Source organism: Thalassophryne amazonica, chromosome 15 (assembly GCF_902500255.1).
Source record: "Thalassophryne amazonica chromosome 15, fThaAma1.1, whole genome shotgun sequence".
Lineage (NCBI taxonomy): Eukaryota > Metazoa > Chordata > Actinopteri > Batrachoidiformes > Batrachoididae > Thalassophryne > Thalassophryne amazonica.
In genome coordinates, this window is record NC_047117.1 from 42,511,230 (window position 1) to 42,538,082 (window position 26,853).

The following is a 26,853-nucleotide window of genomic DNA, read 5'->3' on the forward strand; positions in this document are numbered from 1 at the left end:
ACCTTACGTACCGGCCCGGGCTTTACGTTCTCAGGGTGCAGGACTACTTTGTGTCCCTAAGGTGACTAAGAAGTCTGCGGGTTACAGAGCTTTCGCTTATCGTACCCCTGTTCTGTGGAATGATCTCCCTGCATCAATAAAACAGTCAGATTCTGTGGAGACTTTCAAGTCCAGACTTAAGATGCACTTATTTTCCCTTTCATATGGCTAGCATACTGGTACAGTTTTGTTTTACACTTTTTACTCTTTTAATTCATTTATTAGTAATTGGAGTGGGCCGCGGCCTCAACTTTACCTAAATTCTGGGTCTTTTAGTGAAGTTTAGGGCTAGTGGCCGACGATCACCTTAGTATTTCTCTGTTTTTCTTGTTATTTAATACTGGCAAATTATACAGTATTTTTTTGTCTTTCTGATGCCTGATTCTGTTTTTCTCTCTGTTTAAGGTCCAGCTCCATCCAGAGATGGGAGTTGTATTTGTGTTGGCGATCCTCCTGTCCTGTGCGCCAATAACATTTCTTGTATATTCATCCATGAATTGTTCTGTAATTTATGTTGGTAGCATGGCCCAAGCAGAGGGTCACCCCTTTGAGTCTGGTCTGCTTGAGGTTTCTTCCTCAGAGGGAGTTTTTCCTTACCACTGTTGCTCTGGGGGTTGGTAAGGTTAGACCTTACCTGTGTGAAGCACTTTGAGGCAACTCTGTTGTGATTTGGCGCTATATAAATGAAAATAAATTGAAAAATAAATTGAAATTGAAATAAACCAGTCATGGGAGATTAATTGTAACAACTACGGTGGGGTTGGTAGGTAGGATGAGTGTGGCATGTGGGGTTGGCCCCGGGTGGCTGTGGATGTCTGGGGTGGGGGGTCTGGCTTGCTGGTTCTGCCATGATCCTGTGGCCCTGCTCTGGGCCTGTGGGGTCTGGGGTCCTGCGGCCTGTTGTGGGGGTAGGTGGTGGCGGTGGAGGCACGGGTATTGGCACTGGGGGGTTGGCGGCTGCTGGGGGGATGGTGGCCGTGGTCTTCGTGTGATTTGACTGTGAATGACTTCGTGTGATGGGCCCCGCTCTCGCTCGGGGGGTCTCCTGGTCATGGGCTTTGGTGTTTGGGGTGGGGGGTGGGGGGTTTGGGGGGCACTGCTGGCTGCGCTGGGGGGCCTGGCTGTCGGGGGGCCTTGTGCTCTTCCTGGCCCTGGGGTTGGGCCTCACCTTTTGTCTGGGGCCCAGCCCCCAGACAAAAGGTGGTCCCTACCTTGTGCTTTGGATTCGATTGCAGTGGCTCCTTTGCCCCCCCGTCCTTGCTGCCGCTTGCTCCCACCCTCTGGGGCCGTGGCCCTGGTGGTATGGTTCTGGGGCTCTCCCTATTGGTGGCTCTATGCCGGCACCCTGTGCGCTTCCCTTGGGTATGGGGCTGCTCCCCCATACCCATGTGTCCGGGGTGCGTTCCGGTGCCGTCGGGCCGCTCCCCTGTTGGTTTGCTGTGCTGCCAGGTGGCTCTGGGGGCTGCCTTTCCTGGACCCTGTGCCCTTCTGCTGCCCCCTTTCTCCTGGTTCCCCCGGGGCCCTGCATCCTGGACCCACGTCCGTCGGTGCTTGCGGCCGGCCGTGTGGCTTCTGAAGTCCCAGACTGGTCCGTGTCATATGGTAAGGTTCTGTACTCTTGTCTTGGCCCAACACACCATCCACAGTAGTGATTGGATATTTAGCTGTGATCTGGGTCTCTGTGTGTGGATGGTTGCGTGTTTGTGGCCGTCATCACAATTCGGTTTTTGGGTGCTCTTAAGGGGATTAACACTACGCTGTTCTAGATTAGGGTATGGATGCTCACTAATTAGACAACAGACTGTTGCTGTCACTGTTTGTTCATGTGTGGTTGTTTGTCCTGGTATGTTGTATGGTTGGGGCCCCGTCTCCTTGGTCTGTCACGTCACAGTTATTGTCTTCACCACTTGTCTCTAGTTCTTGCCTGTCTTTGTGTTGTTTTGGTGGTCTGCCCTTCCTGATAGAAGTTGTCGGTTGGCTTTGAGTAGGCTGTTGTAGGCTGATCGGGAAGGGCGGATGGGGGTCTCACACACACACACCCATTCACTCATGCACTACATACCTTCTGTCTTGCAAGAACAAATTGCATATATGGGTATTAATGTTCATAAATGGTTCTGTCAGTGTGGCATTTACCATTACTATATATGCAGACAGGGGAAAAAAGAAATAAACCAGTCACCATTTATTTTATACATCTGTGTAGTTAATAAAAAAAAAATCTTCACGGCGATTTGCTTGCGCGCGCACGTTAAGAAGAAAAACTCTGTTCCCCCTGCTGTGGGGCTGCTGCTCGCTCTTCCCCCAAACTCTGTCATAATTGTAAAATAAAGGACAATAAGTCCTGCTCACAGGCTGGCTACCAGAGACAGGACATGTTCACATCCAACTCAGTCAAACTCCAGACATCTCCACGTCACTACATATTCAGTCCCTGATTGGTCATCGCGGCGACAAGATGAAAAAGTTCTGATTTTTCAACTTGGGGAGGAGGGCGGCGTGACGCGACGCAATATCGCGCCACAAACGCGCCAATCGCTCAAAATCGCTTCACTTGCGTCGCTTCATTCGCGTCCATCGCGTCGTGCTTCGCTCCACAACGCGTCTTTCCATAGGGATTACATGGCAACCTGTCGCTCGTGTCATGCCCGGTGTGAACGCGGCTTTAGAGTTTTTCCTGGATTGGAAAAATCCACAGGTTATATTGGAACTTTCTGATCCGTGAATGATGTTAGTATCACAATCCGAAACAGATATTGGATCGGGTCGGCCCAGGACGTCATCAACAAGCATTATTGTGATCAGTCGGTGGAGTCTAAATCTCTACCATAGGCCAAATTTATATCATTTATACTGTCTACTGTATGTTCTGTGCACCCCTAGTGCCAGGGCTGTCCCTATGAGTGCCATACCATCATGCAGATTTTCAAATTTAGGATATTCCCTCTCTCTTTTCCTGAGCATTTCTTTATTTTTTCCACACATTACATTACATTACACAGTGGACAGGCTGGGTATGAACGTGAACACAGCCTGTGAAAAACTGCTGTGGAATATAGGCTTTTCTGCAAAAGCCGCATTGATAAATCCAGTGTCCACCCTGTTTATGAAAACTGATCAAACACGAATAAAGGCGTTTTTTAAATAGGTGAACTTGATTCACTTAAAGTCTGTGTCCTTTGACTGCAAGGTGGAGAGCAGCCAGTGGAACAACACAGCGCTGTGTTTTTAAAAAATACACAAGCACACTGCTTCACTTTTTAAATACATAATAAGTCTATTCCAGATGATCAGTGTGGACACCTTCTCTTAAAGGGTTTTATTTTACTCAGCGTGTTGCTTTGGAAAGTTGTAGCATCTGCTGTTACATTTATTACATTTGCCAAGGATGTAATAAAATCATTGGAAATTATTTATTTGTCTGTCTGTCTGTTAGCTTCACAGATTCTCACCAAATTTGCACCACAGATAGGTATTAGGGCAAAGAAGACTTCACTGAATTTTGGAGTTGATCCGGATTTGGATTGGCGGCTGTCAGAAATGTCTGATTGCTCTTGTTAGCTCCTTACATTGGTTATGCGCATGCTCCATGGTTTATTCTTTTATTTTTTTTGTGGGAACATTTACAGTGCCACATATAGGCCTGGCGTATATACTCCAGCACTTTCAGTGGTGCTGTATTTACAGAGCATTTTGGCGACAGGAATTAAACAAAGCCTTGAGGCTAAAACCCCGTCACACATAGCAAGAATGTGCAGGAGCCCAACACAGTAAATATTGCCATAATCAGACGCAGTCTTCAGCAGTGTCAGAAGGCATCCAGATTACCTCATCCACACTTGCACGATGGCATCCAAAGCACATGTAGACAACAGATAGATGACACAGGCTGCTGTCAGATGGCCATAAAAGGCACTGAAGACTGCCTGATGTCCAAACATCTGGATGGCAAACACAGGAACAGAGTGGGCGGCAGCACTGTGTCCTTCCTTTGCACAGTCCTGCCGGTACTGAACATCGGGAGTACAACCAACATATGGACTGGACTCACACCATATTTGTCAAAGCTGGCATGGTGCGGTCACTCACTCAGTCATGCAGTCACATCTGCACACGTCCTCCCCTTCACAGCGTGCACTGACCTCAAGTGCATGTGTGTGCGTAGAGCAAAGGTGCTGGACTAATGACATGATCGGTGTGTGTGTTTGTGTGTTCACAATGGCTGAATGAGCAGCTATGTGCGTGTGTGCATGGGGGGCGCATGTGCACGCCATTACCAGCTGCTGGACCCTGCTGGCAGTGGGCCATGCTATCCAATGCGTCAGACGCAGCCTTTCCAGGGAACTTTAATTTCTTTTTTGTGTGTTTTGGCTCACTTCAGCAGCACAGCACAACTCTGGACAGTGTGATGGTTGGGATTATCACATAGGATGGGAGACATTGGAGGTGAACATTATTATATGTGGCACGGTGCAGGTCATACCAGCAGGCTTTGTCGTGCCAGATCCATCTCGAGGTTCCCTTGTACGTGCTCAAATAGTTTTGGATCCTGTTTTTCCACCATCAGAATATGTAAATTACAGTCAGATGGTGCTCAGATTGAGTATGGACTGCCGTCGGCTAGGTGTCCCATCTCAATGGCATCCAGAGAGTTTTGAACATGTGCATCACACTTGGGGCCACCGCCCAATTTTGACCAACTGTGTGGACTCTTCCAACTGTCAGAATGTTTTCAAACTGCAACTGGATACTTTTCAGATGTGGGCTGAATCGTCATTCTGACACCATTTGGCCTCATTCTGGCTATGTGTGACGGGGGTATAAGAATTTGCCTTGAACATTTTTTGTAATCAAATTATTCAAGTTACTCAAGTAATTGTTTCAGCACTCATTGTTGCACACCCTGGCTGGCCTATATAGTGCTGTGCATATGGAAGATGGACTTCTTTGTCGAGATTGATGAGCTCTGATATTCATGAGGGATTTGTTTGGCTTTCTCCCTATTGACTGCTTTCATACGAGGTTTGTCAATAAAGTAACGGTCCTTTTTATTTTTTTCAAAAACTATATGGATTTGAATCACGTGCGATTACATCAGCCAACCTTGAACCCTCATGCGCATGCGTGAGTTTTTCCACGCCTGTCGGTTGCGTCATTCGCCTGTGGGCAGGCTTTGAGTGAGGAGTGGTCCAGCCTTCTTGTCTTTTTTTTCATTGTTCAGGAATGGCTCAGAGACTGGCGCTTTGCTTTATCAAAATTTTTCAGATACTGTGAGGCACATCGAAGTGGACACCATTCGAGAAATTCAGACAGTTTTCGGTGAAAATTTTAACGGCTAATGAGAGATTATAGAGTGTTACTGTCGCTTTAAGGACTCCCCACAGAGCCGCAGGGCGTGCCGCGCTCCGAGCCGCCGTCACCAGCCTGTTTCAAGCTGAAAACTTCCAAATTTAAGCCTCTGTTGACCCAGGACGTCGTGAGAGAACAGAGAAGTTTCAGAAGAGGTCGGGATCAGCAGTTTATCCGGACATTCCACTGTTAAAGGAGACTTTGTAATGAAAGACGTGCGGACGGAGTGCAGAGTGCAGCCACTCATGGCCCGGCGCCACAGCAAAACACCTCCGTTGGAAGCCTTACAGAACAAGTTGGAACATGCCCAGCTGTTAAACAATTTCTCTGATACTCACTCGACTAAAAGCCATCGAAATCCGCCTAAATCTTAGGAATGGTTATCAACACGGAGGTGTTTTTCCTGTGGCGCCGCGCTGCACCGGCTGGGTGCCGACGTGCGAATCCGTCCGCACGTCTTTCATTACAAAATCTCCTTTAACAGTGGAATGTCCGGATAAACTGCTGATCCCGACCTCTTCTGAAACTTCTCTGTGGCTCCGTGGGGAGTCCTTAAAGCGACAGTAACACTCCATAATCTCTCATCAGCCGTTAAAATTTTCACCAAAAACCAGCTGAATTTCTCGAATGGTGTCCACTCGGATGTGCCTCACAGTTTTTGAAAAAATTTTGATCAAGCAAAGCGGCAGTCTCTGAGCCATTCCTGAACAATGAAAAAAAAGATGAGAGGGGTGGACCAGTGCTCACTCAAAGCCTGCCCACAGGCGAATGACGCAACCGACAGGCGTGGAAAAACTCACGCATGCGCACGAGGGTTCAAGGTTGGCTGATGTAATCGCACGTGATTCAAATCCATATAGTTTTTGAAAAAATAAAAAGGACCGTTACTTTATTGACAGACCTCGTATACCCGTGTTGGAAAGAGTCATGAAATCCACTGACTTGAGTGCAATTGTCAGTCAGGAAAAGGTCCTGAGCCACGATTATTTATTATATATTTTTTCATGATTATTTCATTTTAGCAGAACCGGTAGATATGCATATAATTACCATTTGAATAAACGTTTGGGAACTAAGGACACTAATTGTTGAAGCTTTGTAAGTGGAATTCTTTCCCATTCTTACTTGATGTACAACTTCAGTTATTCAACAATCTGGGATCTCTGTTGTCCTATTTTGCACTTCATAATGCGCCATACATTTTCAATGGGCGAGAGGTCTGGACTGCAGGCAGGACAGTCTGGTACCCGCACTCTTTTTCTATGAAGCCACGCTGTTGTAACACATGCAGAATGTGGCTTGGCATTGTCTTGCTGAAATAAGCAGGGATGTCCCTGAAAAAGACGTTGCTTGGATGGCAGCATGTGTTGCTCCAAAACCTGGATGTACCTTTCAGCATTGATGATGCCATCACAGATGTGTAAGTTGCCCATGTCATGGGCACTAACACACCCCCATACCATCACAGATGCTGGCTTTTGAACTTTGCGCTGGAAGCAACCTGGATGGTCTTTTTGCTCTTTTGTCCAGAGGACATGACGTCCATGATTTCCAAAAACAATTTGAACTGTGGACTCATCAGACCATAGCAAACTTTTCCACTTTGTGTCTGTCCATTTCAAATAAGCTCAGGCCCAGAGAAGGCTGTGGCGTTTCTGGATGTTGTTGCTGTATGACTTTTGCTTTGCATGGTAGAGTTTTAACTTGCACTTGTAGATGTAGCGACAAACTGTGTTAACTGACAATGGTTTTCTGAAGTGTTCCTGAGCCCACGTGGTAAGATCCTTTACACAATGATGTTGGTTTTTAATGCAGTGCCGCCTGAGGGATTGAAGGTCACGGGCATTCAGTGTTTGTTTTCGGCCTTGCCGCTTACGTGTAAAAAGTTCTCTAGATTCTCTGAATCTTCTGATTATATTATGGACTGTAGATGATGGAATCCCTAAATTCCTTGCAATTGAACGTTGAGAGACATTGTTCTTAAACTGTTGGACTATTTTTTTCACAAAGTGGTGATCCTCGCCCCATCTTTGCTTGTGAACATCGGAGACTTTTGGGGAAGCTCCTTTTATACCCAGTCATGACACTCACAATTAGTGTCCTCAGTTCCCAAATGCTTATTGAGTGTTTTTAGAAGGAAAGGTGATTTTGAACTTTTTTGAAACATGTTGCAGGCATCCATTTCAAAATGAGCAAATAATTGCACAAAAACAACAAAGTTTATCAGTTTGAACATTAAATATCTTGTCTTTGTGGTGTATTCAATTGAATATAGGTTGAAGAGGATTTGCAAATCATTGTATTCTGTTTTTATTTAAATTTTACACAACGTCCCAACTTCATTGGAATTGGGGTTGTACAAAATACACATTTTGTCGTACAGCTCATCAATTCCACTAAGTTAAGCATTGTAGGTGTAAAACTAAAATGCTAAATAATATTGATTTAATCATGTTTTACTTGTTAAAAATACAGTCATCCTCATTCTTATTTTTCTTCTTACATATAGTCAAAATGGTGGTTGACAAGCCCCTTTCACACAATTTGACCAGTGAGCAATTGTGTATAAAGAATTAGGGCTGCAGCTATCGATTATTTTAGTAATTGAGTATTCTATCGATTATTCTGCTGATTATTCGAGCAATCCAATCAAAAGTACTCCCTAAGCAATTGCACAATGTCTCTGCGCCAAAATCTTAGTAAATCAGAAAAGACACGCACATCCAAGATGTATAAAAAGGCGTGCTCGATCAAAAAAGAGATAAATATCGAAATATTTACTACAATGTTAAATGAAGCTTTGAGGCACAGAATTTGCCTCAAACATTTTTTGTAATTAAATTATACAACACATGACAAGTACACAGTACACATTACAACATCATTAGCAATAATACACGCAATTGAAGAAATCACAAATGCCATTGAACAAAAGAAATATGCAGTTGGAATATTTATTGACATTAAGAAAGCATTTGATACAATCAACCATGAAATATTAATTAAAAAACTTGAAAGATATGGCATCAGAGGTATTGTATCAGACTGGGTTAGACGCTATTTACAACAGAGACAGCAGTTTGTTAAGATGGGTGATGTCAGTTCTGAATGTTTGGACATTGTTTGTGGTGGTACCACAGGGGTCAGTGTTGGGGCCCAAACTATTTATATTGTATATTAATGATATTTGTAAGGATGTCACAGATACCTTCAACCAGAATCTAGATTCTCATTGGAAGCTATAGGAAGTGTTTAAAGGCTGTTATCTACTAAATATTGATGTATTTTTTTTCTGTTGGGGTGCCCAAATTTATGCACCTGCCTAATTTTGTTTAAAGAATTATTGCACACTTTCTGTAAATCCTATAAACTTCATTTCACTTCTCAAATATCACTGTGTTTGTCTGCTGTATGATATATTTAACTGAAATTGCTGATCCAAACAACCAATGATTTCTAAAGGAACAGGGATGCCCAAACTTTTACATACAACTGTATGTGGAAACAAGAGCAATTATAGATTTCTGATGTCCATTAATCCAGATCCTGATCACCTCCAAAAAATCAGTGGCGTCTTGTCTGGTCGTTTCAGCCTGTCGATCGCCGCTCGGAGCGCGGCGCGTCCTCCGCCATTGTGCGCCATCTTTAAACCGGTTGTAACACTCCTTAATCTGTGTGATCCCCATAGAATCGTCCCTGAAAGCCGTCAGAATCTTCCGAATGGTTTCCACTAGGGATGGGTATCGAGAACCGGTTCCTTTCAGGTATCGTTAAGAAATGATTTGATCCACCGACATCAGTAAGCTTTGTGCTTAACGATTCTGTTATCGGTCCTTCAGAGTGGCCGTTGTTTTGGGGGGTGTTTATCAGGAAAATGATAATTTCTCTACATTGATTACAGACCCTGCAGTGGGTCTGTAATCAACTTTTCTGCAACGCGGCTTTGCTTTGAACCTTGAACCAATCGAAGCAGTGGTTCGTAGATTGAAGCAACGCTTCGATTGATTGCTTCGTTTATTCTTTCTTTCTTTCGTTTAATTTTCCCCCGCTAAAACCCCAAAGAGCATACGTCTGTGAGTATTATTTACCTTGTCTATGTTAAACCGACCTGTTATGGTCTTCTGAAACAGTTGATAGATGTATTTTATAACTTAAAAACGGGAGCGATGCTAATGCGTTAGCATGTCTATGGCATTTTCAATGTTAAAAGTTAGCATTTAGCAGTTGCAGCCGTCATCACGTTCGGGTGCATTTGTTTTCAAATTGTAATGTTTCTTAAATTTATTTTTGTTTATATATGAATAATCTAATGATTATTATATACAATTTTAGAGAAAGAGACAAAAAGAACCCGAATAGAAACACAACAGAAAATATATAATAGCAACTAACAATGAACATAAATAAATACATAAATAAATACATACAGAAATAAATAAGTGTTTCCTGTGAACACTTAGTGACTCTTACACCTCCATTTCATCCCTGTCTTATTTAAGTTTAATGACAGTTTGTTTCTGTCAAACCATATTTTCAATGTGTTAATTTCTTCAGTGATTTCCTCCAGAACTATCTGCCAAACTAGAAAACTGCTGCATCCTAGTAAGAGCAGAATACTACTGGAATAAATTTTAATAAGGAAAGTTGTTTTTTTTTCTTTTGATTAAAGTTACTAACTGGGACTCCTGTCTTGTTGCAAGAAAGAAACGAGAATCGTCCTCCGTTCTGTTCACACAGCTCCAAATGTTGCGCGGCTCTCTGCCGAGTCAAGTTAGAACGATAGAATCCAGTCTGAATTAATAACTTCAAAGCGAAACACCATTTTGTTTATTTTTATTTATGTCCAGAGATCAAGGATACAGTGACTAATTTCATATTTATTTACTTTAAGACTCAATGAAATACATAGAAAACCTGTAAAGCCTACTTTTAGTACAAAATTCACGAGGTATCGATAAGGGAATCGATAAGGAATCGGATCGATAAACAGAATCGATAATGGCATCTATCGATAAAATCTTATCAATACCCATCCCTAGTTTCCACCTGGCTGTCTCTCACAGTTTCTGGAAAAATTTGATGCAGCAAAGCTCCAAATCGTTCAGACATTTTCCTCACAATAAAAATCCGACGAGGGGGCTGGACCACTGCTCACTCAAAGTGTGCTCACAGGCGAATGACGCAACCGACAGGCGTGAAAAAACTCACGCATGCGCACGAAGGTTCAAGCTTGGCTGATGCAAGCACACATGATTCAAATCCATATAGTTTTTGCAAAAAATAAAAAGGTCGGATAGTTTTCTAACAGACTGTATTTAACTGAAATTGCTGATCCAAACAAGTGATTTATAAAGGAAACTCCTGTAATCATCAGGGGTGCCCAAAGTTTGATATACCATTGTATAAAAGCATTTCAGTCCAATGAGACCAATAAAGTGTTCTGTTATGTGCTCCCGTTCGTGTTTTCCACAGTCGCTAATCCATCTCACTCTGCCCGCTGCGTCTTCTTCTGTCACACGTTTTACTTGCACGTCCTCCCTCACAACATCCGCACACCTCCTCTCTGGCCTTGCTGTTCTCTTTCTGGCTGATGACCCCATACAGACGTTACTGCCAAACGTATGCTGCTATGCTGGTTTTAGTGCCCTCATCTGCTGTGTTCATGTGTCAGTTTTTGCACAACTCCATTGTTAAAAAGTTCACAAAGTTTGATTGCAAATATGTAATTGACTTGTGAGCTACAACAGATTTAGCTAAACAATCCAAACCCTCTCAAAGTTGGCAGGTAACTGCACCAAAACAAGAACACAGGAACAAAAATATTAAAAATTAATTTGATAACTTTTGGTTGGATTGGTTCAAATATTAAATGTGCCACATTGTGTGAAGACTGAGGATAAATTGCCACAGTAAGAAAAAAAAAATCCTTTCACAAAATTCAGAATTGCTAAAAGTTTTATAGGACATGTTGCACGGTTTTTAACATCCGAGTTAGGAAGACACCATAAAAGTACGTAAGTCTGTCTGCACACGTGTGGAAATAATTAGTGATTGCTGATGAATTTTATTCCTCTCACTGAGCGTTAACAGGTGCATTTCCGGAAAATGTCTCACTGCAATTCTCTGCATTTTTCAGCGTGTTACGTACATTACGTACAAACCGGTCATGGAAGTGCACACAGTAATCCCGGTGAATCATCGGATGGCCACTCATAACCTAAATCTAAACTGTTATGATTTTGGTGCAACATGTCCTTTAAATTTTGAAATGGGTGTGGCCTATGTGGTTCGATGCAGCACTGTTCATGGAATCCTGATCATATTTGGTTTTGTTGAAGACATTTGAGCCTGTGCAGTGCCCTCTGTTGGATGCATTGGTTAACATAAGTGCCAATGTTTGAGACGTATAGATTTCCATATGTAAATGGAGCATAAATGAGCCTTGGGGAGGTGATGGTCTCGTGGTTAAGCATTGGGCTTTGGACCAGAGGATCCTCGGTTCAAATCCCAGCCTGACCAGAAAATCACTAAGGGCCCTTGGGCAAGGTCCTTAATCCCCTAGTTGCTCCTGGTGTGTATTGGGCGCCTTGCATGGGGTGAATGTAAATCATTAGTGTATAAAGCACTTTGAGCGTCTGATGCAGATGGAAAAGCGCTATACGAGGTCTATTAGAAAAGAAACCGACCTTTTTATTTTTTTCAAAAACTATATGGACTTGAATCACGTGTGATTGCGTCAGACAAGCTTGAACCCTCGTGCGCATGCGTAAGTTTTTTCACGCCTGTCGGTTGCGTCATTTGCCTGTGGGCAGGCTTTGAGTGAGCACTCGTCCACCCCCCTTGTCAGAATTCCTTTGTCTGACTTCTTCCTGAGAGACTGGCGCTTTGCTTGATCAAAATTTTTTCAGAAACTGTAAGGCACATCCAAGTGGACACCATTCGAGAAATTCAGACGGTTTTTGGTGAAAATTTTAACGGCTGATGACAGATTAAGGAGTGTTACTATCGCTTTAAGGACACCCCACGGCACCGGATGGCGCGCCGCGCCCCGAGCCGCCATCGTCAGCCTGTATCGAGCTGAAAACTTCCAAATTTAAGCCTCTGTTGACCCAGGACATCGTGGGAGAACAGAGAAGTTTCAGAAGAGGTCGGGATCAGCAGTTTATCCGGACATTCCACTGTTAAAGGAGATTTTGTAATGAAAGACGTGCGGACGGATTTGCGCGTCGGCACCCAGCCGCTCATGGCGTGGCGCCACAGCAAAACACCTCCGTGTTGATAACCATTCGTAAGATTCAGGCGGTTTTCGATGGTTTTCAGTCGAGTGAGTATCCGAGAAATTGTTTAACAGCTGGGCATGGTCAAACTTGTCCTGTCATGCTTCCAGCGGAGGTGTTTTGCTGTGTTTTGAGGTGTTTTGCCGTCCGGCGCCGTGGGCTGTCCTTAAAGCGATAGTAACACTCCTTAATCTCTCATCAGCTGTTAAACTTTTCACCGAAAACCATCTGAATTTCTCAAATGATGTCCACTTGGATGTGCCTTACAGTTTCTGAAAAAATTTTGATCAAGCAAAGCGCCAGTCTCTCAGGAAGAAGTCAGACAAAGGAATTCCGACGAGGTGGGTGGACCAGTGCTCACTCAAAGCCTGCCCACAGGTGAATGACGCAACCGACAGGCGTGAAAAAACTCACGCATGCGCACGAGGGTTCAAGCTTGTCTGACGCAATCACACGTGATTCAAATCCATATAGTTTTTGAAAAAAATAAAAAGGTCGGTTTCTTTTCTAATAGACCTCGTATAAATTGCAGTCTATTTACCATTTATTTACCTTCATTTGTAACATAAGTGCTAGTCATGATGGCAAATATTTGTGTCAGATGATGTTTACAAATACTCTGAAAAGGAAAAGAAAACACTTCAACCTGAATTCTGACTTGTACAGTACAAACCAGGATTTTAAGAAAAGTGTTTTCTATTATTGACTGCTGTACATATAGTGAATATCTTAAAATGTATTTCATTGTTTCAGTTGGCCCATGCATTCTTTACTAAATATTTAATCTTTTTTATCTTTTGTCAACACTTCCAGTTTTGTCTTCCACAGTCAAGGAGTTTCTTGCTAAAGCAAAAGAGGATTTCCTCAAGAAATGGGAGAACCCTGCACAGGTTAGTGTGGGCTGGGAGCCTCTTCACATCACGACTGTCCTGTAATGGCGGCCACTCGGCGGCGCCTTTCTGTCCGACTCCATGATCACAGAAGGGGCTTCCTTAGCGAGACTGTCTCCCGCACGCAGCATCTTAGCCTAGCATGGGCGCTATGGGATCGCACAAACCATAAACAGCCGGTTCCATGCTGGAAGAGGAAATGCGCTTTGTTAAGAATTTTCTTCTGGACACATGAAAGGCAAAGATAAAATCCATGGGTAGATCCATATTTTGAAGACCATTCTCACGCTGTGCTGGGCTCCACTTCTGCTGTACAAGACGCACTATTAAAAAAAAACCTCTTCACCTTCATCCTCAAGAAATTATCTTTGGAAAATCTGTCCACCTAATGAGCAACACTAGTCATGTGACCTGTATCCTTGCATAATTCACATTTTGATCATTTTGATGTATTTAGTGTCAAAGTCCACAAAAAACACTGATTTCACACTCAACAATTTCCCCATTAATTTTAGGGGTGTGGCTTGGGATGATGTCGCTAAAATTCATATTCCTCACACCTTGAGGTTTCTGAGTATTTAGGAGAGGCAGGTGAAATCATGCTAATTTCCTTATGTTTATGACTTAATTTCTCAGGGCATATAGCACCAAAAATAAAATGAAATACATAATTCTTTATTTATTTGGAATAGTTAGCTTATTTGACATTTTATTCACTAGTGATACACACTTAGTTAATACCATCAGAAAAAAAAAACTAGTGCAGTGCCCAAAGGAAGTTTGTATTCCTATAAAAAAAAAATTGGGAGCTTAGGTAGATGTTTCATGGATGGGTGTATGAGGCTGTGTTTGAAGGTGTGATGTACTTACTCTTACATAGTATTAACAAAGTGTACATTTGTTAAGACAGGGTTGACATTGAGATACAAAGAGACATGCAAATTCAGTTATTTTAAGAAAAAGACTGACATTAATCTAACATGGTCAGACACATACACACATAGAAATATAGAGCAGGAAGGAATAAACACAGAGTCCATGAAGCACAAATGTATGTAGTAGTTGTTGATAATGTGAGTCAAAGACATTTAGGTTTACTGTGAAATGTGTGTAGTGATTGATAACTATTGCGTTTTCATATATTTTGGCTTTTAAGCAAGGACACTGTAGGCATTTGAGCCATATTTCAGTAATGTGAAAGCGCCACTACTGGTACATTTTGCTATTTTGGACATCGGGGAAAGGTTAAAAACAGCATTGCAACAGCATGATTTTTGAAAGTGCTTTGATGGCTCAATCTGGTTAGATTCCTTTTTTGAGGTGTCAGGTCCGTCGCCCTAACTGGACCTGGCACTTAAACTGTGCCTGAGATCGTATCTGCAAAACACAGTTTCTCAAAGCACAATCACACATAAAAAAGACAACTGTTAGACAGAGATCTCTTTTGTGAGCTTTGCGCAAAGGGGAGAAGCTTCGGAGAGAGCGTACAAACCTAAGACCAACCTTGCTTCTCCTACTCTTCTCCGTCGCCCCTCCGGCGCTCTGCCCTTTTATTAGAAAAAAATCATAAACAATACAACATAGCATCAGGGTACATTGCGTTTGGGGAAGGGAGGGGTGAACGGTTGCTTGTGAGTTACGGTTTCCTGTGAAACATGCTCGTTTCTTTCACTGAAAGAAGGGAGTAAGCAGTTAGGTTTCGATGTCAACAGAGTCCTGAAGCAACTTTTAGTTCATCACTGTGGCTGAGCAATCATTTAGCTTAAATGCAGCATATATGAATGGGTACATAATTATTATGATTAAATGAGTAAATGAAGTATAAAAGAATATAATTCAGACAATAATAAATGTAGAATCCTTTAACAAGTCAGCTAAGACACATATTCTTTCAGTCTTCAGTCAATCAATCAATTTTATTTATATAGCGCCAAATCACAACAAACAGTTGCCCCAAGGCGCTTTATATTGTAAGGCAAGGCCATACAATAATTACGTAAAAACCCCAACGGTCAAAACGACCCCCTGTGAGCAAGCACTTGGCGACAGTGGGAAGGAAAAACTCCCTTTTAACAGGAAGAAACCTCCAGCAGAACCAGGCTCAGGGAGGGGCAGTCTTCTGCTAGGACTGGTTGGGGCTGAGGGAGAGAAACAGGAAAAAGACATGCTGTGGAGGGGAGCAGAGATCAATCACTAATGATTAAATGCAAAGTGGTGCATACAGAGCAAAAAGAGAAAGAAACACTCAGTGCATCATGGGAACCCCCCAGCAGTCTAAGTCTATAGCAGCATAACTAAGGGATGGTTCAGGGTCACCTGATCCAGCCCTAACTATAAGCTTTAGCAAAAAGGAAAGTTTTAAGTCTAATCTTAAAAGTAGAGAGGGTGTCTGTCTCCCTGATCTGAATTGGGAGCTGGTTCCACAGGAGAGGAGCCTGAAAGCTGAAGGCTCTGCCTCCCATTCTACTCTTACAAACCCTAGGAACTACAAGTAAGCCTGCAGTCTGAGAGCGAAGCGCTCTATTGGGGTGATATGGTACTATGAGGTCCCTAAGATAAGATGGGACCTGATTATTCAAAACCCTATAAGTAAGAAGAAGAATTTTAAATTCTATTCTAGAATTAACAGGAAGCCAATGAAGAGAGGCCAATATGGGTGAGATATGCTCTCTCCTTCTAGTCCCCGCCAGTACTCTAGCTGCAGCATTTTGAATTAACTGAAGGCTTTTCAGGGAACTTTTAGGACAACCTGATAATAATGAATTACAGTAGTCCAGCCTAGAGGAAATAAATGCATGAATTAGTTTTTTAGCATCACTCTGAGACAAGACCTTTCTAATTTTAGAGATATTGCGTAAATGCAAAAAAGCAGTCCTACATATTTGTTTAATATGCGCATTGAATGACATATCCTGATCAAAAATGACTCCAAGATTTCTCACAGTATTACTAGAGGTCAGGGTAATGCCATCCAGAGTAAGGATCTGGTTAGACACCATGTTTCTAAGATTTGTGGGGCCAAGTACAATAACTTCAGTTTTATCTGAGTTTAAAAGCAGGAAATTAGAGGTCATCCATGTCTTTATGTCTGAAAGACATTCCTGCAGTTTAGCTAATTGGTGTGTGTCCTCTGGCTTCATGGATAGATAAAGCTGGGTATCATCTGCGTAACAATGAAAATTTAAGCAATGCCATCTAATAATACTGCCTAAGGGAAGCATGTATAAAGTGAATAAAATTGGTCCTAGCACAGAACCTTGTGGAACTCCATAATTAACCTTAGTCTGTGAAGAAGATTCCCCATTTACATGAACAAATTGTAATCTATTAGATAAATATGATTCAAACCACCGCAGCGCAGTGCCTTTAATACCTATGGCATGCTCTAAACTCTGTAATAAAATTTTATGGTCAACAGTATCAAAAGCAGCACTGAGGTCTAACAGAACAAGCACAGAGATGAGTCCACTGTCTGAGGCCATAAGAAGATCATTTGTAACCTTCACTAATGCTGTTTCTGTACTATGATGAATTCTAAAACCTGACTGAAACTCTTCAAATAGACAGTCTTGTGGCTGGTTCCACTTCCACATCACACAGATAACAGATAGTTGATACAATTCATTTCACAAGAAGCAGAAACTTAACTCAGACTACTTTTGATTACATTGAATATCATGTAAGCAGGCAACGATTAATTAAATAAATAACAACTCATAAAATCTCCATTATGAGGAAAAGTAAAGGGTATGTATCATGGAATATCCTCCTGACTGCCAGGATATATATATATATATATATATATATATATATATATATATATATATATATATATATATATATACAGTGTGAACCGGGATTCATCCGTGAAGAGAACACCTCTCCAACATGCCAAACGCCAGCGAATGTGAGCATTTGCCCACTCAAGTCGGTTACGACGACGAACTGCAGTCAGGTCGAGACCCCGATGAGGACGACAAGCATGCAGATGAGCTTCCCTGAGACGGTTTCTGACAGTTTGTGCAGAAATTCTTTGGTTATGCAAACCGATTGTTTCAGCAGCTGTCCGAGTGGCTGGTCTCAGACGATCTTGGAGGTGAACATGCTGGATGTGGAGGTCCTGGGCTGGTGTGGTTACACGTGGTCTGCGGTTGTGAGGCTGGTTGGATGTACTGCCAAATTCTCTGAAACGCCTTTGGAGACGGCTTATGGTAGAGAAATGAACATTCAGTACATGAGCAACAGCTCTGGTTGACATTCCTGCTGTCAGCATGCCAAATCTTGCGACATCTGTGGCATTGTGCTGTGTGATAAAACTGCACCTTTCAGAGTGGCCTTTTATTGTGGGCAGTCTAAGGCACACCTGTGCACTAATCATGGTGTCTAATCAGCATCTTGATATGGCACACCTGTGAGGTGGGATGGATTATCTCAGCAAAGGAGAAGTGCTCACTATCACAGATTTAGACTGGTTTGTGAACAATATTTGAGGGAAATGGTGATATTGTGTATGTGGAAAAAGTTTTAGATCTTTGAGTTCATCTCATACAAAATGGGAGCAAAACCAAAAGTGTTGCGTTTATATTTTTGTTGAGTGTATATATGAGGTCTATTAGAAAAGTATCCGACCTTATTATTTTTTTCAAAAACCATATGGATTTGAATCATGTGTGATTACATCAGACATGCTTGAACCCTCATGGGCATGCGAGAGTTTTTTCATGCCTGTCGGTTACGTCATTCGCCTGTGAGCAGTCTTTGAGTGAGGAGTGGCCCACCCTCTCGTCGTTTTTTCATTGTTTAGGAATGGCTCAGAGACTGCTGCTTTGTTTGATCAAAATTTTTTCAAAACTGTAAGGCACAATTGAGTGGACACCATTCGATAAATTCAGCTGGTTTTCGGTAAAAATTTTAACGGCTGATGAGAGATTTTTTTCTGGTAGTGTCGCCGTAAGGACGGCCCATGGCGCCTGACGGCGATCTGCGCTTCGAGGCAGCAGCGTCTCACCGTTTCAAGTTGAAAACTTCCACATTTCAGACTCTGTTGATCCAGGAAGTCGACAGAGAACTTTCAGAAGAAGTCGGCATGAGGAGTTTATTCGGACATTTCATTAACGGGCATTTTGTAATGAAAGAACGTGCGGGCAGAGTCGCATGTCGGGCCGGACCCGACCGCGGGCGGTCGCGATAGGAAAAACGCCTCCATTGGAAACCTTAACGGGCAAGTTGGAACATGCCCAAGCTGTTAAACAATTTCTCAGTTACTCACTTGTTGAAAGCCATCAAAAGCCGCCTGAATTTTACAAATGGTTTTCAACACGGAGGTGTTTTTCCTGTCGCGGCGCACACAGATTTGCCGAGTCGTCACGGAAACGACTCAGCGAATTTGCGCGCACGTCTTTCATTAAAAAATGTCCTTAAACAGTGGAATGTCCGCATAAAGTCCTCATTCCGACCTCTTCTGAATCTTCTCTGTTCTCTCACGAAAGTCCTGGGTGAATTAAGCCTTAAATTAGGATGTTTTCAGGTCGAAACAGGCCGACGGCGGCGCCTGGAAGCACTGCACGACGTCCTGCTCTGTGGGAAGTCCTTACACCGACAGAAACACCCCATAATCTCTCATCAGCCGTTAAACTTTTCACCGAAAACCAGCTTAATTTCTCGAATAGTGTCCACTCGGATATTCCTCACAGGTCCAGAAAAAATGTTGATAAAGCAACGTGCGCCGTCTCGAGCAGCATGTGAAACAAAGGAATTCAGCCGAGAGGGCGGGACCACATCTCACTCAAGGCCTGCCCACAGGGAAATGACGTCACCGACACACGTGAAAAAACTCACGCATGCGCACAAGGGTTCAAGCATGATTGGTTTAATCACACGTCATTCAAATCCATATAGTTAAAATAAAAGGGTCGGTTTATTATCTAATAGACCTCGTGTGTGTGTGTGTGTATATATATATATATATATATATATATATATATATATATATAATTAGTGTTCAGAATAATAGTAGTGCTATGTGACTAAAAAGATTAATCCAGGTTTTGAGTATATTTCTTATATTTCTTATTGTTACATGGGAAACAAGGTACCAGTAGATTCTCACAAATCCAACAAGACCAAGCATTCATGATATGCACACTCTTAAGGCTATGAAATTGGGCTATTAGTAAAAAAAAGTTGAAAAGGGGGTGTTCATAATAATAGTAGTGTGGCATTCAATCAGTGAGTTCTTCAATTTTGTGGAACAAACAGGTGTGAATCAGGTGTCCCCTGTTTAAGGATGAAGCCAGCACCTGTTGAACACGCTTTTCTCTTTGAAAGCCTGAGGAAAATGGGACGTTCAAGACATTGTTCAGAAAAACAGCATAGTTTGATTAAAAAGTTGATTGGAGAGGGGAAAACCTATACACAGGTGCAAAAAAATTATAGGCTGTTCATCTACAGTGATCTCCAATGCTTTAAAATGGACAAAAAAAAACCAAAAACAGACATGTGGAAGAAAATGGAAAACAACCATCAAAATGGATAGAAGAAAAACCAGAATGGCAAAGGCTCACCCATTGATCAGTTCCAGGATGATCAAAGACAGTCTGGAGTTACCTGTAACTGCTGTGACAGTTAGAAGATGTGTGAAGCTAATTTATTTGCAAGAATCCCCTGCAAAGTCCCTCTGTTAAATAAAAGACATGCAGAAGAGGTTACAATTTGCCAAAGAACACATCAACTAGCCTAAAGAGAAATGGAGGAATATTTTGTGGACTGATGAGAGTAAAATTGTTCTTTTTGGGTCCAAGGGCCACAGACAGTTTGTGAGACGACCCCCAAACTCTGAATTCAAGCCACAGTTCACAGTGAAGACAGAGAAGCATGGTGGTGCAAGCATCATGATATGGGCATGTTTCTCCTACTATGGTGTTGGGCCTATATATCGCATACCAGGTATCATGGACCAGTTTGGATATGTCAAAATACTTGAAGAGGTCATGTTGCCTTATGCTGAAGAGGACATGCCCTGGAAATGGGTGTTTCAACAAGACAATGACCCCAAGCACACTAGTAAACGAGTAAAATCTTGGTTCCAAACCAACAAAATTAATGCCTCGTAGATCAATCAATCAATCAATCAATTTTTTTATATAGCGCCAAATCACAACAAACAGTTGCCCCAAGGCGCTTTATATTGTAAGGCAAGGCCATACAATAATTATGTAAAACCCCAACGGTCAAAACGACCCCCTGTGAGCAAGCACTTGGCTACAGTGGGAAGGAAAAACTCCCTTTTAACAGGAAGAAACCTCCAGCAGAACCAGGCTCAGGGAGGGGCAGTCTTCTGCTGGGACTGGTTGGGGCTGAGGGAGAGAACCAGGAAAAAGACATGCTGTGGAGGGGAGCAGAGATTGATCACTAATGATTAAATGCAGAGTGGTGCATACAGAGCAAAAAGAGAAAGAAACAGTGCATCATGGGAACCCCCCAGCAGTCTACGTCTATAGCAGCATAACTAAGGGATGGTTCAGGGTCACCTGATCCAGCCCTAACTATAAGCTTTAGCAAAAAGGAAAGTTTTAAGCCTAATCTTAAAAGTAGAGAGGGTGTCTGTCTCCTTGATCTGAATTGGGAGCTGGTTCCACAGGAGAGGAGCCTGAAAGCTGAAGGCTCTGCCTCCCATTCTACTCTTACAAACCCTAGGAACTACAAGTAAGCCTGCAGTCTGAGAGCGAAGCGCTCTATTGGGGTGATATGGTACTACGAGGTCCCTAAGATAAGATGGGACCTGATTATTCAAAACCTTATAAGTAAGAAGAAGAATTTTAAATTCTATTCTAGAATTAACAGGAAGCCAATGAAGAGAGGCCAATATGGGTGAGATATGCTCTCTCCTTCTAGTCCCCGTCAGTACTCTAGCTGCAGCATTTTGAATTAACTGAAGGCTTTTTAGGGAACTTTTAGGACAACCTGATAATAATGAATTACAATAGTCCAGCCTAGAGGAAATAAATGCATGAATTAGTTTTTCAGCATCACTCTGAGACAAGACCTTTCTGATTTTGGAGATATTGCGTAAATGCAAAAAAGCAGTCCTACATATTTGTTTAATATGCGCTTTGAATGACATATCCTGATCAAAAATGAGATGTGAAGAAATCATGAAAAACTGTGGTTATACAACTAAATACTAGTTTAATGATTCACAGGATTGCTAAAAAAGCAGTTTGAACATAATAGTTTTGAGTTTGTAGTGTCAACAGCAGATGCTACTATTATTGTGAATACCCCCTTTTCTACTTTTTTTTTTACTAATAGCCCAATTTCATAGCCTTAAGAGTGTGCATATCATGAATGCGTGGTTTTGTTGGATTTGTGAGAATCTACTGAATCTACTGGTACCTTGTTTCCCATGTAACAATAAGAAATATACTCAAAACCTGGATTAATCTTTTTAGTCACATAGCACTACTATTATTCTGAACACTACTGTATGTATGTATGTATGTATGTATGTATATATATATATATATATATATATATATATATATATCCTGGTAGTCAGGAGGATAATTGTAATAAGTTTGAATTTGTTTAGGTGATCTGCAGACGGTCTGGCAACAGCATTTGCTTTGAAATGTAGGCTCCATTTTAATTGTTTCTTACCAACATGGATGTACATGTGTTTGCATGTTGTTGCAAAATCAGCAAACTTTGAGAGTGGTGTCACTTGTAATGCCCACCCTCTGTGCTGACTAAAGCTTACTTCTCACATTCGTATACAGTCAGTCGTATTTTTGCAATACTTCACTTCCATTTGGCATGCCAGGCAAATCGCTTTGCTTTTATCAAGCTCATCTTTGTCATTGCTGTTTATGAACCCGAAATGGTGGCAGATAGTAGCTTGAAGCAGTTCAAGCATTTTCCTGCTAGTGTTGAAACAGAATGGCATTACCATATCAGGTTTGTTGTCCATTCAGTATGTGAGAGGGGGAGTGGCTGCAGAGCGGACGAAGGCTACTGGGCTTAAGATTCAAGATTCAAGAGGATAATTGAAAGTTTGTGATGAACTTTTCAGAAGTTCAGAATTGTTTCGCTGCGATAGTTTACAGTTTACAGTTGCATAGGTTGCGAAGCGTTAGACAGAGATGCCACAGAGGGTGGCATGTTGTTGCAGTGTTATTCAAAATAAAGGTTTAAAAATAAAGCATTTGAAAATTAATCCCCAAAATTTTCATAATAAAGGATGCACATCATCGTGCCATGCGCAAGCCATATTCGAAAGCCGAGGCCGATCTGACAGTCAGAGAGGTATACGGATAGAGGAGAACTTTTCAGAAGGACAGCTATGTTTGATGCAATCCTCCAATCAGACCTGTAGGGTAGAGTGGCCAGACAGAAGCCACACCTTAGTAAAAGGCAAATGGCAGCCCACCTGGACTTTGCCAAATGGCACCTGAAGGACTCTGACCATGAGACAAAGATTGAACTCTTTGGTGTGAATACCAGGCGTCATGTTTGGAGGAAACCAGGTATCATCCCTATAATGAAGCATCGTGGTAGCAACATCGTGCTGTGGGGATGTTTTTCAGCAGCAGGAACTGGTAGACCAGTCAGGATTGAGGGAAAGATGAGTGCAGCAATGTACAGAGACATCCTGGATGAAAACCTGCTCCAGAGCGCTCTTGACCTCAGACTGACACGACAGTTCATCTTGCAGCAGAACAACCCTAATCACACAGCCAAGATATCAAGAGTGGATTTAGGACAACTCTGTGAATGCCTTTAGATATCTGAAAATGGCTGGGCATTGACGCTCCCCATCCAACCTGATGGAGCTTGAGATGTGCTGCAAAGAGGAACAGGCAAAACTGCCCAAAGATAGGTGTTCCAAGCTTGTGGCATCATATTCAAGACTCCGCTTCCTTTGTAACCCACGAGGCAGTCAGGAAAAAAAGACATCAAATACATTTAAATAAGATTGGAAAAGCACAAACAAAGCAGTAATAAACACCCTGATAGATGCAACTGCTGGTTTTACTCCTGCTGTGTTCGCACACAGAGCCTTGTAGAATTTCGTTCAGCTGTCTGCGCTGTCACTTGTCCACGGTAAATATCCACCTCTCTTAACACAAACGGCTGGGAGCCGGTGTTACAGCTCTCTTGTTAAGCTCATGACAGCTGTCCAGCATTGTCACCCACTCTCACTTTCTCTCCAACTCTCCATGGTCACACTTATAAACACAGATGCAGCTTCCTCAGCCAGACTCAGCAACTCCCCACGTATAACTTGGCTGAGCATGGTGCCACAGCGGCACAAACCACAAACATGGTTCCACACTTTTGAGGGGAAACACGCTTTAAGACCATAAGAATGGAATTGACAGAATCCTTGTTTAGATCAGTTTTTTGAAGCCCATTTGTCACACTGTGCCAGCTGCACTTCTGCAATGTGTCCAGGAGGCGCTTAAAAAGAAAACACTCTCGTCAATATTTTCTCCTTGAGGAAACTGTCCACCTAATAAACATCACGAGTGGTGTTGCTGCATCCTCGCACAACATACCTGTTCACCATTTCACTGTATTCATCGTGTAACTCCACTAAAAACCCCGTTTAGTCACTTCTATCAGCTGAAGTGGCTCTGGGGGATGTCCACAAGGTAATGTCACTGAAATCCACATTTTTCGTAGACTATCAAATGTGACATTTCAAAGCAGCATGTGAAATAACACACACAATATTTTCAAAATTCTTCATTTATTCATAATTGTCAGCTCATTTTGACATTTCATTTCCCAGAGATATACACTTTAACCACTGTGGAATAAAACTATCTGTGGCTCACAGATCCCCCTCTCTCACCATCTGTCCATCTCTGTCGCTCTATTGTGGACTATTACTGTCCCTTATTTGTCTGTGGACAACAACCTCCCCAAAAAAGACTGAAAAAAAAGAATGAAAATTGAGCTAGGGCCAAAAGTTTACTTTACACCCACAAAAAGTGTGCACACTAAAGCCTGGGTCCCACTGAATAATGAAGGATGAATAATGAGCCACACAGCATGTTTTCTTTGCTACAAGAGGGTTTCTTCGACTATCGTGGGAGAATGGTGGGTCTGAGTGGCTCTTAGAGACATTATCTTCAGTTAACGAGGCTCTTCTCTGACCGTGGAGATTATTTCAAGAAGTTCAAAATTTAGCAACAACAGCGGCAGTTTGTGTACAAGTTACTGTGATGACTTAGAGGCATTTGCGTGGTGCTTACGAGGCTGCTAAAAGCCCATTATCCATGTGCCTGGAAGCTACGCAGGACCTGAGAGGCTATTTTTGGAGTGGCTAAAAATATTGGATGAACAAAATAAAAATTTGGATGACTGCATGAAAGTGGATGTGTGTTTAAAGCCGTTTAAGAAATAACTCTAGTGAAGCTGCTAAAAGCAGTGCAGAGCTGTGCAGCAACACAGGAGAGCGTGCAAAAGATTGATTTTGAAGACATAACACAAAGTTAAAAGTTGTATCATGGTGACTTGTAAGCTGCAGAAGAAATAAAGAAAAAAAAATATATATAGAAAGTGATCCACAGGTGTATATAATTAAAGCGGCCACTTCATTCTGTATGCAGAACGGCACCGCATGCAAAAGAGCGATTTTGCTGAAATAAACGGACGAACACAAAGTTTAAAGTGGGATCACAGTGTGAAAATGACTGTGTTAAAGCCAGTGAAAAAATAAAGCCAGCAAGCCACGGATGGAAAGGAAGCCAGTGAGAAGGAGCACAGAGGCAGCTCTCCATGAATGGAGAACAGCAGCACGCGCAAAAGAGTGATTTTGCAGAAATTAAAGGACAAACCTAAAGTTAAAAGTGGGATCACGGGATCACTAAAAGCAGGCTTTACAGGTTTTCTTTGTCAGCGGGTCAAAGAGCTTTTTCTTATCAGGACTTGAAATAGTACGTGCATGTGGTAGTTTGTGCACATATTATTCAAGTGGTGCATGTAATTTTATACTCCACTAGCACTGGTGCAAGTAACTTTATCCAAGTTTTTATCACCTATAAGCACCAGTAGAATGAACCAATAAAGGAATAAATAAGGAAAAAAACAATTTCCAGTGTGTTGTCTTCAACTTCCCTGCGTTTTATGACTCTCCCACACAGAGCGAGTTGCTGTGCTGTATTTGTTGTGGAAACTGAGAAACGTTGGCAGTGTGCGTCAGCGAGCGCCAGCGTGTGCATGTGAAAAAAAGAAAAACTGGCTGCCGCTGCGGTTCCTTACGGAACCCGGAAAAGGTCACTTAAAGTGATATTTTTTTTCTGGCCATGATAATTTGTGCACACATTTTCCTTTAATTGAGCCCACAAATTAATAAAACATGCTCTCGAATTAATAAAACGAGCGCACGTTTTCCTTTCGTTCAAAATGAACTCCATAATATGACCTAAGTTGTCATCCTCACTACAGGGAGACGCTTCGCCCTCAGCATCCTTTTTAATGTGCTTAAACTCCAGATGATGCCATGCTGGGCAGCTGGAGTTCTCTGTATGTCCTTGTGTGCCCAAACCATGATGATATACCCTGACCAGATCCATTTCTAATGGAGAAATGTATCACACTGTCTGCTGGTTTGTTGACTAATAAGTCAACATTTATGTGTCAAGACAATATTGAATAATTGAGTGCACGTTTTACAAATTGTGGCCACGTTTAAGTAGATTGTGCCCTTGTTTTACTCAGACGATGCTTAAAACGTGCGCACAATATAATAAAATGTGCGCACATTCTCTCCACATGCAAAACATTTTGCGATGACACTTCCAGGGCTCCATAGTTCCTCACTCTCTCTCCCCTGAAACTCTGTCATAATTGTGTTATAAACCAGTCACCATTTGTTTTATTATACATCTATGTAGTTAATAAATAAAATAATCTTCACGGACGATTCGTTCACGCGCACGTGAAAAAAAAACAAAAAACTGAGGGGAGAGCAGCAGCAGCAGCGGCAAACTCTCCCCAGAGAGGAGTTAAGAGTCTGACACATCAGAGGAGGAGTTTTAAGGTTGATATAAGACTGACTTTTGGTTGTGCAAGTAATTTTTTTGTTACTAGCACCAGTGCAAGTAGGTTAAAAAATGTATTTTGACCCCTGGCAAGTAACTTTTTGGTGCAAGTAATTTTTTTTGTTACTAGCACCAGTGCAAGTAGGTTAAAAAATGTATTTCGACCCCTGTCTTATTGTGCACCCACTCCGTGGAACAGTCTTCCTATGACCATGAGGCAGTCAGAGTCCGTGGACATTTTTAAGTCAA

The 26,853-nt window shown here is 42.2% G+C and overlaps 1 pseudogene; it reads left to right on the forward strand.

Annotated features, from left to right (window-relative positions):
* The window catches only part of LOC117526246, a 207,199-nt pseudogene that overhangs the window by 10,751 nt on the left and 169,595 nt on the right, over window positions 1–26,853 (forward strand).